Source organism: Heterodontus francisci, chromosome 49 (genome assembly GCF_036365525.1).
Source record: "Heterodontus francisci isolate sHetFra1 chromosome 49, sHetFra1.hap1, whole genome shotgun sequence".
NCBI classification, from domain to species: Eukaryota; Metazoa; Chordata; class Chondrichthyes; order Heterodontiformes; family Heterodontidae; genus Heterodontus; species Heterodontus francisci.
Window position 1 is genome coordinate 6254555 of NC_090419.1, and position 19766 is coordinate 6274320.

General features: G+C 51.2%; 1 long non-coding RNA gene across 1 annotated transcript; it reads right to left on the reverse strand.

Moving 5' to 3' along the window:
• Positions 1–7007: 7007 nt before the first annotated feature.
• LOC137358427 (uncharacterized) lies at positions 7008–8850 on the reverse strand. The gene is made up of 2 exons (XR_010971216.1): positions 8620–8850; positions 7008–8076 (listed from the first exon to the last, which is right to left on the reverse strand). It is a non-coding gene; the product is annotated as an uncharacterized lncRNA (long non-coding RNA).
• Between the last annotated feature and the right edge of the window lie 10916 nt (positions 8851–19766).

The window sequence follows — 19766 nt, forward strand, 5'->3', positions numbered from 1 at the left end:
CACAAGATAAGGATGCATGGTGTTAGGGGTAAAATATTAGCATGGATAGAGGATTGGTTGACTAACAGGAAGCAGAGAGTGGGGATAAATGAGTGCTATTCTGGTTGGCAATCAGTCACTAGTGGTGTGCCTCAGGGATCGGTGTTGGGAGTGCAATTATTTACAATTTATAGAGATGATTTGGAGTTGGGGACCACGTGTAGGGTGTCAAAGTTTGCAGATGACACCAAGATGAGTGGCAGAGCAAAGTGTGCAGATGACTGTGAAACTTTGCAGAGGAACATAGATACATTGAGTGAGTGGGCAAAGGTCTGGCAGATGGAATACAATGTTAGTAAATGTGAAGTCATTCATTTCGGTAGGAGTAACAGGAAAAAGGATTATTACTTGAATGGTAAAAAGTTGCAGCATGCTGCTACGCAGAGGGACCTAGGTGTCCTTGTGCATGAATCGCGGAAGGTTGGTCTGCAGGTACAGCAAGTAATTAGGAAGGCAAATGGAATTTTGTCCTTCATTGCTGAAGGGATTGAGTTTAAAAGCAGAGAGGTTATGTTGCAGCTGTATAAGGTACTGGTGAGGCCGCACCTGGAGTACTGTGTGCAGTTTTGGTCTCCTTACTTGAGAAAGGATGTACTGGCACTGGAGAGGGTGCAGAGGAGGTTCACCAGGTTGATTCCGGAGTTGAGGGGGTTGGCTTATGAGGAGAGACTGAGTAGATTGGGATTATATTCATTGGAATTCAGAAGAATGAGGGGGGGATCTTATAGAAACATATAACATTATGAAGGGAATAGATAAGATACAAGTAGAGAGGATGTTTCCACTGGCAGGTGAAGCTAGGACAAGAGGGCATAGCCTCAAGATTAGAGGGAGCAGATTTAGGACTGAATTAAGAAGGAACTTCTTCACCCAGAGGGTTGTTAATCTATGGAATTCCTTGCCCAGTGAAGTAGTTGACGCTTCTTCAGTAAACGTTTTTAAAGCTAAGGTAGATATCTTTTTGAACAATAAAAGGAATTAAGGGATACGGTGAGAGCGCGGGTAAGTGGATCTGAGTCCACGAAAAGATCAGCCATGATCTTATTGAATGGCAGAGCAAGCTCGAGGGGCCGGACGGCCTACTCCCGCTCCTAGTTCTTATGATCTTATGATTTGCTCACTCACTCAACTTGTCCAAATCACATTGGATCCTCTTTGCATCCTCCTTACAGCTCACTTTCCCCCCCCCAGCTTTGTGTCGTCTGCAAACTTGGAAATGTTACATTTAGTTCCCTCACCCAAGTCTTTAATATATATTGTGAATAGCTAGGGCCCCAAGCACTGATCCCTGCAGTACCCCACTAGTCACTGACTGCCACCCGGAAAAAGACCCGTTTATTCCTACTCTGTTTCCTGTCTGTCAACCAATTCTCAATCCACGCCAGTATATTACCCCCAATCCCACGTGTTTTAATTTTCCACACTAACCTCTTCTGTGGGACCTTATCAAAATCCTTCTGAAAATCCAAATACACCACATCCACTGGTTCTCCCTTATCTATTCGACTGGTTACATCCTCAAAAAACTCCAGTTTTATTAAACACGAGTCCCTTTCGTAAACCCATGCTGACTTTTCCCAATCCCGTTTATGCTTTCCAGGTGTTCTGCTATCACATCCTGTATGATAGACATTTTCCCCACGACTGATGTAAGGCTAACTGGTCTGTAATTCCCTGTTTTTTCTCTCCCTCCTTTTTTTTTTATAAATAGTGGGGTTACATTTGCCATCCTCCAATCTGTAGGAACTGCTCCAGAGTCTATAGAATTTTGGAAGATGACCAACCAATGCATCCACTATTTTCAGGGCCACTTCCTTTAGTACTCTGGGATGTAGATTATCAGGCCCTGGGGATTTGTCAGCCTTTAACCCCATTAATTTCCCCAGCACTATTTATTTTTTTTTTTAACTAATACTGAGGGTTAGGAGAGTGACAGATAGAGAGAAGGGGTAGAGGGAGAGAGAGGGAGATGGAGAGAGCAGAGGGGTGAGAGAGGAGAGAGAGGGGAGAAGGGAGAGATACAGAGGGAGAGAGATACAGACAGATTGGAGGTGGGAGAGAGAGGGAGTGGAGGGACAGAGCGAGCGACTGTGAGAGATTAGTACAGGGACAATACAAAGCCCTGCTCCTGTCTTACAGCTGGTGAACTCCCTCCGCTGTGACTTTTGTTTGTGGTTTTCAAGGTCCACGGCAGCTGCGATCTCTTTACATTAAAGACATGACGTTTTCAGTTCGACACGAGTTTACAAACGCATTGAATGTGGAGCAGCCAGATGGTAAGCACACCGCCACCGACCAAAAACCTGCATTTATACAGCATCTTTCACCTGCTAAAACGTCCCCAAGGCACCAGACACAATTTAACCCCCAAGCCACATCAGGAGATATCGGGGACGGGCGACCAAAAGCTCGGTCAAAGAGGTCGGTTTTAAGGAGCGCCTTGAAGTAGGAGAGAGAGAGGCGGAGAGGTTTAGGGAGGGAATTCCAGAGCTTAGGGCCCCCAGGCAGCTGAAGGCACGGCCGCCAATGGTGGAGCGATGGGAATCGGGGGATGGTCAAGAGGCCGGAATTGGGGGAGGGCAGAGATCTCGGAGGGTTGTGGGGACCGGAGGAGGTTACGGAGATAGGGAGGGTTGTGGGGACGGGAGGAGGTTACAGAGATAGGGACGACATCTCCTGAAGTGACAGCTTTCTCCGGTTTATCCTCCCTGCATCTTTCCTGGATGGCGATTGGTGGGTGGCTATTCCACCATGTGGGGCGTATATTTCCCAGCCGAGTCCACGGACTGGTGATCTGGTATCTGGACCCTTTCTGTTTTCCGCCTCCTCCTACCCACAGATTCAGCGCTAACTACACACCGGCAACCCGAGCTCAGGACCAATGGGTGGGTGTATTTATTGGACAGAGTGTTTAATAATCTCTGCCTTGGCCGTGAACAGCTGCTGTTTCGTGTTGCAGGCAAGGATTGGTGATGGTTAGGCTCCGAACTCAGGACCAAACAGCACTACCTCCATCTCTGGCGTCAAACGTCAAAGAATCTAGCCGAGGTTCTGCTCAGCACGTGGCAGGTAATGAGTCTACAGCAGGGTGGTGGGTCAACGTCTTCCTGTAACCACTTTCCCACTCCCTCTGTACCTCCTTCCAGTTCCCCTCTACGCCCCTCCTTTTAGCTCCATGCACACAGACACACTCGCTCTACCTCTCCTTCCAGTTCCGTGCACATTCGGACTCACCTCGTTCCACACATTCCCTCTCTTCTTTTTTTTCTCCTCTCTGCTGCCGATGTTGTGATCTGTGCCAGTGCGGACGGCTCCTCAGGTTTGTATTTCACAGACGAAACTCTCTGAAGCTTCTGTCGGACGGCTGTTTGAGTACATGACCGAGATGGGACGGGAGGACCTGGCCGCAATGCTGTGACAGCTCAGGAGAATGAGCAGCTCTGTACGGCTGTGGAGAATTCCTGTCTTTCATCGTCGCCCCCCACCCCCCCCCCCTCCCCTCCCCTCCCCTCTACACCCTTCCTCCTCCCACTGTGCTGCACACATCCTGGGACGGTGACCCTTCACCAGATGCCTGTTCTTCAGCGACGGAGAGTCAAACGTGGGATGCATCACAACCACTGGTGTTACAGGAACGTAAATTAGATCCCCAGCCCCCGTAAGGAGATATTGAACAGGCGACCGACAGCTTCGTTTTAAAGGAGAGAGGGGGGGCCCATAATATTCTACACAATATATCAGTCTCTATTCCAACATGCACACTCTCTGTCATTGCTGCACTGACGGGATTTACTGCATTGTCCATCATCGCTCTTTCTCATCCCTGCTTCCCCATCCAACCCCCTTCCCCCTCTCCCCGTCAGCCAGACAGTGCAGTCCACCATCTAGGGTGGGCTGAGTAGCAGCAATTTCCATCCGCTCACCGCTACAGTCAGTGGGTTGTCACCCTCCGTTTGTACCAGCAGCGGGTCCCGATCACTGAAATTCTCACCCTCGTCTTCAGATCCCTTCCTGGCCTCCTCCCTTCCCTATCTCTGTAACCTCCTCCAGCCCCTACAATCCTCCCTATCTCTGTAACCTCCTCCAGCCCCGACAACCCTCCCTATCTCTGTAACCTCCTCCAGCCCCGACAACCCTCCCTATCTCTGTAACCTCCTCCGGCCCCTACAACCCTCCCTATCTCTAACCTCCTCCAGCCCCTACAACCTCTCCCTATCTCTGTAACCTCCTCCAGCCCCTACAACACTCCCTATCTCTGTAACCTCCTCCAGCCCCTACAACCTCTCCCTATCTCTGTAACCTCCTCCAGCCCCGACAACCCTCCCTATCTCTGTAACCTCCTCCAGCCCCGACAACCCTCCCTCTCTCTGTAACCTCCTCCAGCCCCGACAACCCTCCCTATCTCTGTAACCTCCTCCAGCCCCGACAACCCTCAGAGATCACTGCCCTCCCTCAATTCCGGCCTCTTGACCATCCCCCGATTCCCATCGCTCCACCATTGGCGGCCGTGCCTTCAGGTGCCTGGGGCTCCTAAGCTCTGGAATTCCCTCCCCGGCCCTCTCCCTCTCCTCCCTAAAAACCGACCTGTCTGAAGATCACCTCATGTAGCTCAGTTTCAAAGTCTGTTTGATTTACGTTCCTGCGAAACACCGTTGGCACGTTTGACTGCATGAACAACACTGTGAACCCAAATGGTTTCTGCCATCTTCAGGGGTCTAGAAGAAAGGATCAAGGGGTATGCCCAAGGCACAGGCCCAAACAGAAGCTCACTCTCTCTCCGCGACTGCCTCATTCTCTCATCTGGGGATATACAATGCATGTACAGGTTTCCAAACCGGAGGACACGAGGGGGCATCGCTTTCAAGGTGGGAGGAGGAGGAGGAGGAAGGAAGGCGCGGCTGAGAGCGTTCCGGCATAAGGAAGAGTGACCGGAAAGTCCCCCAGTTGCTCAAGCTGTCTGATGCACGTGCTAAGGACACCCGTGACAGCAGTGTCTGGATTATAAACCTGCCAACAATAAATGGAAGGCCGGTATCGGGGCGGGGGACTGGCAGCGATGGAAAGAGGAACCAAACTGAATCGGCAGACCACGAGATAGTGACAGCGGAAGTCAGCCGCGCTTAGCCGCGGGTGTCCCTGTCCGTTACTCCGGTAGGCGTGGTAACTGCGTGCGTTTCTGCCTCGTGTGGCAACATCATTTACTGGCTGTCACGCGACAAGTTAAAAATAGAACAGAAACCCTGGTAACTGGGGGAAGACGTGTGCGGAGAAGTGACAGGTCAGAGGGTGGATTTTTCGGTTGCGAGCTTCACCTTTGAATTGGTCGGAGTTTGAAAAAAGTAGAACTGAAGGACGGAACCCCAGTTCGGCCCAGCCTGTTCTATCTCTGTAAAAAGCCTGCAGAAAGAGAGAAGAGCACAACCCAGCTCAGCTTTCCAGCACCTCTCTAAAAGACCCTGAGAAGTCCACTGTATCAACTCATCTTGTCTCCTGTCTTTGTAGAAAAGCCTGCTAAATTAATTCTCAGCGCCGCCTGGAAAGAACTATTCTAAAGGATCCCAGTGACCCGTCTACGTGTACGCAGAGGTCAGAATGTATCCCACTTTCAGGATACAACATATCTCATCTGCTGTTTTCTTCAAGACTGAGCACGTAGCCAGCCCAAGCATTTTTTTTGTCTGTAACAGAGCTCTAAACAAAAATCCCTTTTATTTTTCCAAGTTAACTGGTGTATATGAGAGTGTGAGGGGCTAAGGTAAAAAGGGTACTTTAAAGTTTCAATCTGTGCGTTTATGCGTTACGTCATTACTGGTTAAGACTTGTTTTTTTTAATAAACTGATAATTTTGTTTTTCATTAAAGACACCTGGTTAGTGTGTTTTATTCTGGGGAAAACCGCCTACCATCGACTGTCAGTAAATGGGAAAATTTTAATATATATTATGACCAGAATAAACAGTGCACTCCTCCCAGCTCAGTTGTAACAACAGGAGGAGGCCATTCAGCCCCTCCAGCCTGTTCCGCAATTCAACCAGACCGTGGTTGATCTATATTTTAAACTCCATTTCCCCGCCTTGGTTCCCTAACCCTTAACCCCCTCACCCAACTAAAATCTATCAATCTCAGGTTTGAAATTTCCAATTGACCCCCGGCCTCGAAAGCTTTCTGGGGGGGGTGAAAGAGAGTGTTCCAGATTTCCACTCCCCTTTGTGTGAAGAAGTGCTTCCTCACATCACCTCCTGAACGGCCTGGCTCGGATTTTAAGGTTCTGCCCCCCTTGTTCTGGACTCTCCCCCCACCACAGGAAATAGTTTCTCTATCGACCTGTTCGACTCCTTTAATCACCTTAAACCCCTCGATTTAGATCACCCCCTTAATCTTCGAAAACAAAAGCAAAATACCGTGGATTCTGGAAACCCGAAATAAAAAACAGAAAATGCTGGAAATGCTCAGCAGGTCTGGCAGCGTCTGCGGAGAGGGGAAAACAGTTCACATTTCAGGTCCGTGACCTGAACTGGGAGAAGTTACGAGACAGGTTTGAAGCACACGAAAGGGCAGGGGGGGGGGGGCCTGCTCTCGGACGGCAGCCGTTTTACGACCCTGGCATTCACACCTCGTCTAGACGTGAAGGAACGGAGATATCGCGCGACGTGGAGGCAGGAGGTTCCCAGAGGAGGCAGACGGGGACACACGGTTCGGTTGGTGCCGCGGCCAATTAGGGCACCTCCCCTCCTCCCCCACCAAAATCGCCAGCGAGCCCAGTCCAGGCCGGGATGGTCCTGGGAGCGCCTGCGGTTTGGCCCGGTGGAACGAGCAGCTCAGCCCCCGATCGTAGGAGTCTGGAGGCGGCGGCAAAGAGGGGGGGGGTCAAGATAATATTCAAAATGGCTCGAGGGAAACTGCTCCGCAACCAACACAGAATTTATTTCACAAAGTCTCCCAGAAATTCCTTTACAAACAGTCCAAAGGTTTCTTTTTAATCGGTTTTATATATATTTATATATTACATGACTATCCAAGCCCCTGGCCGAGACGAGCAGACAGGGAGGAGTGTTTGAAACATCAAAGTTCCTCTGCCTCCAGGTGGGGGCCCCCCCCCGCCCGAGTGTCAAACGCCCTCTCTGTACGATTGTTGGGGGGTGGGCACATGGGACCAGGTACTAATGTGCAGGTGATACCCATCCTCGCATGCCCTCGCCGCTGTGGCAGGCAACGGTCACCTCCCCCCGCGCTCCCCTCCCATCACCCGGTAGCGCTGCAGACAGGCGAGGGCGGACACAAGAGTTTGGAAGTAGCCGAGAGCTGGACTCAGCCAAGCCGGTTTTCCATCCCTGCCCCAGGGCTGGGACGGACGTGGGATTGCTGCTGTGCTCGGCTTTGCAGAGGGGTGTGGGCGGCGTAGGCCCGGCCAGGGTGGGGGGGGGGGGGGGGGGGGGCGTCAGTTTTGTGAAGCTGGGTTAACCTGGTCTGCAGCCGGCTCACGGGGCAGCAAGACGAAGGGACCTGGTTCCTCGCTGGCGCAGCACGATAGCGCACCGGGACTGGCAAGACGGAGCTGGCCGAAATCACGCAGGGCTCACGGAGGAGGGAAATCGAGGCCAGGGGCATCCAACTGGCAGGTCGATGACTGGGCACCCACAGAGGCAGCCGGGCACAACACCCACCTCAGGGTGGGCAGGCACGGTGATAGCAAGAGCTGTCAAGCAAGGCGCTCTCCATCGCACTGCCACCCAGCGGGGCCCAGGCCGGCATGACTCCTGGCGACGTCACGCACGCTGCTCCCTCCCTCCACACGGCAGGCGGGCACTCACTAGAGCAGCGACAGAAAGCCATTGTCAGCACCGTCCAGCCGGTCAGCCTTACCCCCCTTGGAACCGCGGGCAGGGTTCGGAGTGGTCGAGTACTTGGGGGGCTGGCGGATGAAGAGCTGGTCCTCCTCTTTCTTGATCCAGCGCAGTAGCTTGGTGATGATGTTGATGGCGGCTGCCTTGGTCACCAAGGGACTGAAGCAGGTGTACAGCTCAAACTTGCTGGTCACCTGACGGGAGGGCAGACAGAAAAGAGAGAGAGAGAGAGAAACACAAGGCTGAGTCCAACAAATCAACACATCGACGGCCGACCGCATCCGCCCCACCCCCCCAACTCCTCAAATAACCAGCCCCGGCGGTGAGCTGCTCGACTGCAGGGGGCATCACATCTGAGCCAGCTCTTCCTCGTCTGCACGGCAAGGCGGGGGGCAGGACCCGGCCCCCCCACCTCTCAAGCCCAGGCGCAGCGAGACCAGGGGCAACCCGCCTGCGTAAGAAAGCGATTCCGGGGGGGTTAGGTGTTCTGCGGCAAAGCTGAGCAGCACATCCTCGACCGAGGTTTCCCTCGCCGCGAGAAGACCAAAGGCTGGGTCGGGGGCGAAACACGCACCAGCACCACGCGGAACGTGGGAGGAGTCCTCCTGGTTATCCACGCCTGCACTAACCATCGCCGCTAACCCGCGTTTGCGGCATTTCTGGGACTCCAAAAGGGGACTGGATGGGGAACGCCGGGGTGGGGGGGGTTGGGGAGGGGGGTAGGGGGTTCGACTTACCCAGGCTAAGAGAGTCTCTTTCTCTGCCACGTGGTAGATGAGTTTCAGGGGCCGCACTGAGCTGTGAATCCTGCTGTGCAAATACTGATACAGGTCAAACAGATGCTCTTTCTCCTGCTCTGTTGAGTACGGAGCTTGAACCTCAGGGCTGAGACAGAGAGCGAGAGAGACATTAAAAAAAAACAAACACAGAGACTTATATTGACTGTACAGCAGAGAGACAGGCCATTCGGCCCATCTGCTCTGTGCTGGTGTTGCTACTCCACACGAGCCTCCTCCCACCCCCTACTTCATCAACCTCCCCCCCCCATCACCATATCCTTCTATCCCTCTCTCCCTCGTGTGTTTATCCAGCTTCCCCCTTAAATACATCGATACTATTCACCTTTTTTATATTCATTCATGGGACGTGGGCGTCGCTGGCCAGGCCCTTCCCTAATTGCCCTTGAGAAGGTGGTGATGAGCTGCCTTCTTGAACCGCTGCAACCCGTGTGGGGTAGGTACACCCACAGTGCTGTTTGGCAGGGAGTTCCAGGATTTTGACCCAGTGACAGTGAAGGAACGGCCGATATAGTTCCAAGTCAGGAGGGTGTGTGACTTGGAGGGGAACTTGCAGGTGGTGGTGTTCCCATGTATCTGCTGCCCTTGTCCTTCCTGGTGGTAGGGGTCGTGGGTTTGGAAGGTGCTGTCGAAGGAGCTTTGGTGCATTGCTGCAGTGCATCTTGTAGATGGTACACACTGCTGGCACTGAGCGTCGGTGGTGGAGGGAGTGAATGTTTGTAGATGGGGTGCCAATCAAGCGGGCTGCTTTGTCCTGGATGGTGTCGAGCTTCTTGAGTGTTGTTGGAGCTGCACCCATCCAGACTAGTGGAGAGTATTCCATCACACTCCTGACTTGTGCCTTGCAGATGGTGGACAGGCTTTGGGGAGTCAGGAGGAGAATGTTTTTTTGACGCAGTGAGTTGTTGTGATCTGAAACGCGCTGCCTGAAAGGGCGGTGGAAGCAGATTCAATCGTAACTTTCAAAAGGGGGAATTGGAGAAATACTGGAAGGGGAGAAATTTACAGGAATGTTAAGATAGAGCAGGGTGGGGGGGGAAGTGAGATTCATTGAATCAAACTTTCAAAAACCCGGCACAGGCACAGTGGGCTAAATGGCCTCCTGCCTGTTTTCTCCGAGTGGTAGCCTGCCGCAGATGCTTCTGTCCATGACAGTACTGGTAGGAGTGACCACCGCACAGTCCTTGTGGAGACGAAGTCCCGCCTTCACATCGAGGATACCATCCATCGTGTTGTGTGGCACTATCACCGTGCTAAATGGGATAGATTTCGAACAGATCTAGCAATGCAAAACTGGGCATCCATGAGGCGCTGTGGGCCATCAGCAGCAGCAGAATTGTACTCAACCACAATCTGTAACCTCATGGCCCGGCATATCCCCCACTCTACCATTACCATCAAGACAGGAGACCAACCCAGGTTCAATGAAGAGTGCAGGAGGGCATGCCAGGAGCAGCAACAGGCATACCTCAAAACGAGGTGTCAACCTGATGAAGCTACAACACAGGACTATCTGCGTGCCAAACTGCGTAAGCAGCATGCGATAGACAGAGCTAAGCAATCCCATAACCAACGGATCAGATCTAAGCTCTGCAGTCCTGCCACATCCAGTCGTGAATGGTGGTGGACAATTAAACAACTAACTGGAGGAGGTGGCTCCACAAATATCCCCGTCCTCAATGATGGGGGAGCCCAGCACATCAGTGCGAAAGATAAGGCTGAAGCATTTGCAACAATCTTCAGCCAGAAGTGCCGAGTTGATGATCCATCTCAGCCTCCTCCTGAAGTCCCCAGCATCACAGATGTCAGACTTCAGCCAATTCGATTCACTCCACGTGATATCAAGAAACGACTGAAGACACTGGATACTGCAAAAGCTATGGGCCCTGACAACATTCCGGCAATAGTACTGAAGACCTGTGCTCCAGAACTTGCCGCGCCCCTAGCCAAGCTGTTCCAGTACAGCTACAACACTGGCATCGACCCTGCAATGTGGAAAATTGCCCAGGTATGTCCTGTACACAAAAAGCAGGACAAGTCCAACCCGGCCGATTACCGCCCCATCAGCCTACTCTCAATCATCAGTAAAGTGATGGAAGGTGTCATCAACAGTGCCATCAAGCAGCACTTGCTTAGCAACAACCTGCTCAGTGACGCTCAGTTTGGGTTCCGCCAGGGCCACTCAGCTCCTGACCTCATTACAGCCTTAGTTCAAACATGGACAAAAGAGCTGAATGCAAGAGGTGAGGTGAGAGTGACTGCCCTTGACATCAAGGCAGTGTTTGACCGAGTATGGCATCAAGGAGCCCTAGCAAAACTGAGGTCAATGGGAATCGGGGGAAAACCCTCTGCTGGCTGGAGTCATACCTAGCACAAAGGAAGATGGTTGTGGTTGTTGGAGGTCAATCATCTAAGCTCCAGGACATCGCTGCAGGAGTTCCTCAGAGTAGTGTCCGAGGCCCAACCATCTTCAGCTGCTTCATCAATGACCTACCTTCAATCGTAAGGTCAGAAGTGGGGATGTTCACTGATGATTGCACAATGTTCAGCACCATTCGTGACTCCTCAGATACTGAAGAAGTCCGTGTAGAAATGCAGCAAGACTTGGACAATATCCAGGCTTGGGCTGATAAGTGGCAAGTAACATTTGCGCCACACAAGTGCCAGGCAATGAACATCTCCAACAAGAGATCTCCCCTTGACAGTCAATGGCATCACCATCACTGAATCCCCCACTATCAACATCCTGGGGGTTACCATTGACCAGAAACTGAACTGGACCAGCCAGAGACGGGAACTGTGGACAGTATTGTCAGTGTGACGGTGTGATATAGAGACCGGAACTGTGGACAGTATTGTCAGTGTGACGGTGTGATATAGAGACCGGAACTGTGGACAGTATTGTCAGTGTGACGGTGTGATATAGAGACCGGAACTGTGGACAGTATTGTCAGTGTGACGGTGTGATATGGAGATCGGAACTGTGGACAGTATTGTCAGTGTGACGGTGTGATATAGAGACCGGAACTGTGGACAGTATTGTCAGTGTGACGGTGTGATATAGAGACGGGAACTGTGGACAGTATTGTCAGTGTGACGGTGTGATATGGAGACGGGAACTGTGGACAGTATTGTCAGTGTGACGGTGTGATATGGAGACGGGAACTGTGGACAGTATTGTCAGTGTGACGGTGTGATATGGAGATCGGAACTGTGGACAGTATTGTCAGTGTGACGGTGTGATATGGAGATCGGAACTGTGGACAGTATTGTCAGTGTGACGGTGTGATATGGAGATCGGAACTGTGGACAGTATTGTCAGTGTGACGGTGTGATATAGAGACGGGAACTGTGGACAGTATTGTCAGTGTGACGGTGTGATACGGAGATCGGAACTGTGGACAGTATTGTCAGTGTGACGGTGTGATATAGAGATCGGAACTGTGGACAGTATTGTCAGTGTGACGGTGTGATATAGAGATCGGAACTGTGGACAGTATTGTCAGTGTGACGGTGTGATATAGAGATCGGAACTGTGGACAGTATTGTCAGTGTGACGGTGTGATATGGAGACGGGAACTGTGGACAGTATTGTCAGTGTGACGGTGTGATATAGAGATCGGAACTGTGGACAGTATTGTCAGTGCGACGGTGTGATATAGAGACGGGAACTGTGGACAGTATTGTCAGTGTGACGGTGTGATATAGAGACGGGAACTGTGGACAGTATTGTCAGTGTGACGGTGTGATATAGAGATCGGAACTGTGGACAGTATTGTCAGTGTGAAGGTGTGATATAGAGATCGGAACTGTGGACAGTATTGTCAGTGTGACGGTGTGATATAGAGATCGGAACTGTGGACAGTATTGTCAGTGTGAAGGTGTGATATAGAGATCGGAACTGTGGACAGTATTGTCAGTGTGAAGGTGTGATATAGAGATCGGAACTGTGGACAGTATTGTCAGTGTGACGGTGTGATATGGAGATCGGAACTGTGGACGGTATTGTCAGTGTGACGGTGTGATATGGAGATCGGAACTGTGGACAGTATTGTCAGTGTGACGGTGTGATATAGAGATCAGAACTGTGGACAGTATTGTCAGTGTGACGGTGTGATATGGAGATCGGAACTGTGGACAGTATTGTCAGTGTGACGGTGTGATATGGAGACGGGAACTGTGGACAGTATTGTCAGTGTGATGGTGTGATATAGAGACGGGAACTGTGGACAGTATTGTCAGTGTGACGGTGTGATATAGAGATCGGAACTGTGGACAGTATTGTCAGTGTGACGGTGTGATATAGAGATCGGAACTGTGGACAGTATTGTCAGTGTGACGGTGTGATATGGAGATCGGAACTGTGGACAGTATTGTCAGTGTGACGGTGTGATATGGAGACGGGAACTGTGGACAGTATTGTCAGTGTGATGGTGTGATATAGAGACGGGAACTGTGGACAGTATTGTCAGTGTGACGGTGTGATATAGAGATCGGAACTGTGGACAGTATTGTCAGTGTGACGGTGTGATATAGAGACCGGAACTGTGGACAGTATTGTCAGTGTGACGGTGTGATATAGAGATCGGAACTGTGGACAGTATTGTCAGTGTGACGGTGTGATCGGGAGACGGGAACTGTGGACAGTATTGTCAGTGTGACGGTGTGATATGGAGATCGGAACTGTGGACGGTATTGTCAGTGTGACGGTGTGATATGGAGATCGGAACTGTGGACAGTATTGTCAGTGTGATGGTGTGATATAGAGACGGGAACTGTGGACAGTATTGTCAGTGTGACGGTGTGATCGGGAGACGGGAACTGTGGACAGTATTGTCAGTGTGACGGTGTGATATAGAGACGGGAACTGTGGACAGTATTGTCAGTGTGACGGTGTGATATGGAGACGGGAACTGTGGACAGTATTGTCAGTGTGACGGTGTGATATGGAGACGGGAACTGTGGACAGTATTGTCAGTGTGACGGTGTGATCGGGAGACGGGAACTGTGGACAGTATTGTCAGTGTGACGGTGTGATCGGGAGACGGGAACTGTGGACAGTATTGTCAGTGTGACGGTGTGATCGGGAGACGGGAACTGTGGACAGTATTGTCAGTGTGACGGTGTGATCGGGAGACGGGAACTGTGGACAGTATTGTCAGTGTGACGGTGTGATCGGGAGACGGGAACTGTGGACAGTATTGTCAGTGTGACGGTGTGATATAGAGATCGGAACTGTGGACAGTATTGTCAGTGTGACGGTGTGATCGGGAGACGGGAACTGTGGACAGTATTGTCAGTGTGACGGTGTGATCGGGAGACGGGAACTGTGGACAGTATTGTCAGTGTGACGGTGTGATCGGGAGACGGGAACTGTGGACAGTATTGTCAGTGTGACGGTGTGATATGGAGATCGGAACTGTGGACAGTATTGTCAGTGTGACGGTGTGATATAGAGATCGGAACTGTGGACAGTATTGTCAGTGTGACGGTGTGATATAGAGATCGGAACTGTGGACAGTATTGTCAGTGTGACGGTGTGATATAGAGATCGGAACTGTGGACAGTATTGTCAGTGTGACGGTGTGATCGGGAGACGGGAACTGTGGACAGTATTGTCAGTGTGACGGTGAATTCGGGAGACGGGAACTGTGGACAGTATTGTCAGTGTGACGGTGTGATATAGAGATCGGAACTGTGGACAGTATTGTCAGTGTGACGGTGTGATATAGAGACGGGAACTGTGGACAGTATTGTCAGTGTGACGGTGTGATATAGAGATCGGAACTGTGGACAGTATTGTCAGTGTGACGGTGTGATATATAGACCGGAACTGTGGACAGTATTGTCAGTGTGACGGTGTGATATAGAGACGGGAACTGTGGACAGTATTGTCAGTGTGACGGTGTGATACGGAGATCGGAACTGTGGACAGTATTGTCAGTGTGACGGTGTGATATAGAGACCGGAACTGTGGACAGTATTGTCAGTGTGACAGTGTGATATGGAGACGGGAACTGTGGACAGTATTGTCAGTGTGACGGTGTGATATAGAGACGGGAACTGTGGACAGTATTGTCAGTGTGACGGTGTGATATGGAGATCGGAACTGTGGACAGTATTGTCAGTGTGACGGTGTGATATGGAGACCGGAACTGTGGACAGTATTGTCAGTGTGACGGTGTGATATGGAGACGGGAACTGTGGACAGTATTGTCAGTGTGACGGTGTGATATGGAGACCGGAACTGTGGACAGTATTGTCAGTGTGACGGTGTGATATGGAGACGGGAACTGTGGACAGTATTGTCAGTGTGACGGTGTGATATATAGACCGGAACTGTGGACAGTATTGTCAGTGTGACGGTGTGATATAGAGACGGGAACTGTGGACAGTATTGTCAGTGTGACGGTGTGATATATAGACCGGAACTGTGGACAGTATTGTCAGTGTGACGGTGTGAGAAAGAGATCGGAACTGTGGACAGTATTGTCAGTGTGACGGTGTGATATGGAGACGGGAACTGTGGACAGTATTGTCAGTGTGACGGTGTGATATAGAGATCGGAACTGTGGACAGTATTGTCAGTGTGACGGTGTGATACGGAGATCGGAACTGTGGACAGTATTGTCAGTGTGACGGTGTGATACGGAGATCAGAACTGTGGACAGTATTGTCAGTTTGACGGTGTGATATGGAGATCGGAACTGTGGACAGTATTGTCAGTGTGACGGTGTGATATGGAGATCGGAACTGTGGACAGTATTGTCAGTGTGACGGTGTGATAGGGAGATCGGAACTGTGGACAGTATTGTCAGTGTGACGGTGTGAGAAAGAGATCGGAACTGTGGACAGTATTGTCAGTGTGACGGTGTGATATAGAGATCGGAACTGTGGACAGTGTTGTCAGTGTGACGGTGTGATATAGAGATCGGAACTGTGGACAGTATTGTCAGTGTGACGGTGTGATAGGGAGATCGGAACTGTGGACAGTATTGTCAGTGTGACGGTGTGATAGGGAGATCGGAACTGTGGACAGTATTGTCAGTGTGACGGTGTGAGAAAGAGATCGGAACTGTGGACAGTATTGTCAGTGTGACGGTGTGATATAGAGATCGGAACTGTGGACAGTGTTGTCAGTGTGACGGTGTGATATAGAGATCGGAACTGTGGACAGTATTGTCAGTGTGACGGTGTGATATAGAGACGGGAACTGTGGACAGTATTGTCAGTGTGACGGTGTGATACGGAGATCGGAACTGTGGACAGTATTGTCAGTGTGACGGTGTGATTGGGAGATCGGAACTGTGGACAGTATTGTCAGTGTGACGGTGTGATACGGAGATCGGAACTGTGGACAGTATTGTCAGTGGGACGGTGTGATAGGGAGATCGGAACTGTGGACAGTATTGTCAGTGTGACGGTGTGATATAGAGACGGGAACTGTGGACAGTATTGTCAGTGTGACGGTGTGATACGGAGATCGGAACTGTGGACAGTATTGTCAGTGTGACGGTGTGATTGGGAGATCGGAACTGTGGACAGTATTGTCAGTGTGACGGTGTGATACGGAGATCGGAACTGTGGACAGTATTGTCAGTGTGACGGTGTGATACGGAGATCGGAACTGTGGACAGTATTGTCAGTGTGACGGTGTGATATAGAGATCGGAACTGTGGACAGTATTGTCAGTGTGACGGTGTGATATAGAGACGGGAACTGTGGACAGTATTGTCAGTGTGACGGTGTGATACGGAGACCGGAGCTGTGGACAGTATTGTCAGTGTGACGGTGTGATATAGAGACGGGAACTGTGGACAGTATTGTCAGTGTGACGGTGTGATCGGGAGACGGGAACTGTGGACAGTATTTTCAGTGTGACGGTGTGATTACTGTATAATACTGGCGTACAGTACTGGTTGGGACAGGTCTGTCACTCTATAACACTGTGGTACAGTACTGGTGGGGACAGGTCTGTCACTGTATAACACTGGCGTACAGTACTGGTGGGGACAAGTCTGTCATTGTATAACACTGGGGTACAGTACTGATGTGGTCACGTCTGTCACTGTATAACACTGGGGTACAGTACTGGTGGTTACAGGTCTGTCACTGTATAACACTGGTGTACAGTAGTGGTGGGGACAGGTCTGTCACTGTATAACACTGGGGTACAGTACTGGTGGGTACAGGTCTGTCACTGTATAACACTGGTGTACAGTAGTGGTGGGGACAGGTCTGTCACTGTATAATACTGGGGTACAAAACTGGTGGGGACAGGTCTGTCACTGTATAACACTGGGTTACAGTACTGGTGGGGACAGGTCTGTCACTGTATAACACTGGGGGACAGTACTGGTGGGGAGAGGTCTGTCACTGTATAACACTGGGGTAAAGTACCGGTGGGGACAGGTCTGTCACTGTGTAACACTGGGGTACAGTACTGGTGGGGACAGGTCTGTCACTGGAAAACACTGGGGTACAGTACTGGTGGGTACAGGTCTGTCACTGTATAACACGGGGGTACAGCACTGGTGGGGACAGGTCTGTCTCTGTAACACTGGGGTACAGTGCTGGTGGGGACAGGTCTGTCACTGTATAACACTGGGGTACAGTACTGGTGGGGACAGGTATGTCACTGTATAACACTGGGGTACAGTACTGGTGGGGACGGGTCTGTCACTGTATAACACTGGGGTACAGTACTGGTGGGGACATGTCTGTCACTGTATAACACTGGGGTACAGTACTGGTGGGGACAGGTCATTCACTGCATAACACTGGGATACAGTACTGGTGGGGACAGGTCTGTCACTGTTTAACACTGGGATACAGTACTGGTGGGGACAGGTCTGTCACTGTATAACACTGGGGTACAGTACTGGTGGGGAGAGGTCTGTCACTGGATAACACTGGGAGACATTACTGGTGGGGACAGGTCTGTCACTGTATAACACTGGGGTACAGTACTGGTGGGGACAGGTCTGTCACTGAAGAACACTGGGGTACAGTACTGGTGGGGACAGGTATGTCACTGAAGAACACTGGGGTACAGTACTGGTGGGGACAGGTATGTCACTGTATAACACTGGGGTACAGTACTAGTGGGGCAGGTCTGTCACTGTACAACACTGGGGTACAGTACTGGGGGGGACAGGTCTCACTGTATAACACTGGGCTACAGGACTGGTGGGGACAGGTCTGTCAGTGTAAAACACTGGCGTACAGTACTGGTGGGGACAAGTCTGTCACTGTATAACACTGGGGTACAGTACTGGTGGGGACAGGTCTGTCACTGTATAACACTGGGGTACAGTACTGATGGGGTCACGTATGTCACTGTATAACACTGGGGTACAGTACTGGTGGGGACAGGTCTGTCACTGCATAACACTGGGGTAAAGTACCAGTGGGGACAGGTCTGTCACTGTGTAACACTGGGGTACAGTACTGGTGGGGACCGGTCTGTCACTGTATAACACTGGGGTAAAGTACCGGTGGGGACAGGTCTGTCACTGTGTAACACTGGGGTACAGTACTGGTGGGGACAGGTCTGTCACTGCATAACACTGGGGTAAAGTACCAGTGGGGACAGGTCTGTCACTGTGTAACACTGGGGTACAATACTGGTGGGGACCGGTCTGTCACTGTATAACACTGGGGTAAAGTACCGGTGGGGACAGGTCTGTCACTGTGTAACACTGGGGTACAGTACTGGTGGGGACAGGTCTGTCACTGGAAAACACTGGGGGACAGTACTGGTGGGTACAGGTCTGTCACTGCATAACACGGGGGTGCAGTACTGGTGGGGACAGGGCTGTCTCTATATAACACTGGGGTACAGTGCTGGTGGGGACAGGTCTGTCACTGTATAACACTGGGGTATAGTACTGGTGGGGACAGGTATGTCACTGTATAACACTGGAGTACAGTACTGGTGGGGACAGGTATGTCACTGTATAACACTGGGGTACAGTACTGGTGGGGACAGGTCTGTCACTGTATAACACTGGGCTACAGTACTGGTGGGGACAGGTATGTCACTGTATAACACTGGAGTACAGTACTGGTGGGGACAGGTATGTCACTGTATAACACTGGGGTACAGTACTGGTGGGGACAGGTCTGTCACTGTCTAACACTGAGGTACAGTGCTGGTGGGGACAGGTCTGTCACTGTATAACACTGAGGTACAGTACTGGTGGGGACAGGTCTGTCACTATAACACTGAGGTACAGTACTGGTGGGGACAGGTCTGTCACTGTATAACACTGGGGTACAGTACTGGTGGGGACAGGTCTGTCACTGTATAACACTGGGGTACAGTACTGGTGGGGACAGGTATGTCACTGTATAACACTGGGGTACAGTACTGGTGGGGACAGGTCTGTCACTGTATACCACTGGGTTACAGTACTGGTGGGCACAGGTCTGTCACTGTATACCACTGGGGTACAGTAATGGTGAGGACAGGTCTGTCACTATAACGCTGGGGTACAGTACTGGTGGGGACAGGTATGTCACTGTATAACACTGGGGTACAATACTGGTGGGGACAGGTCTGTCACTGTATACCACTGGGTTACAGTACTGGTGGGGACAGGTCTGTCACTGTATACCACTGCGGTACAGTACTGGTGGGGCAGGTCTGTCACTGTATAACACTGGGTTACAGTACTGGTGGGGACAGGTCTGTCACTGTATAACACTGGGGTACAGTACTGGTGGGGACAGGTCTGTCACTGTATAACACTGGGGTACAGTACTGGTGGGGACAGGTCTGTCACTGTATAACACTGGGGTACAGTACTGGTGGGGACAGGTCTGTCACTGTATAACACTGGGGTACAGTACTGGTGGGGACAGGTCTGTCACTGTATAACACTGGGGTACAGTACTGGTGGGGACAGGTATGTCACTGTATAACACTGGGGTACAGTACTGGTGGGGACAGGTCTGTCACTGTATACCACTGGGGTACAGTAATGGTGAGGACAGGTCTGTCACTATAACGCTGGGGTACAGTACTGGTGGGGACAGGTATGTCACTGTATAACACTGGGGTACAATACTGGTGGGGACAGGTC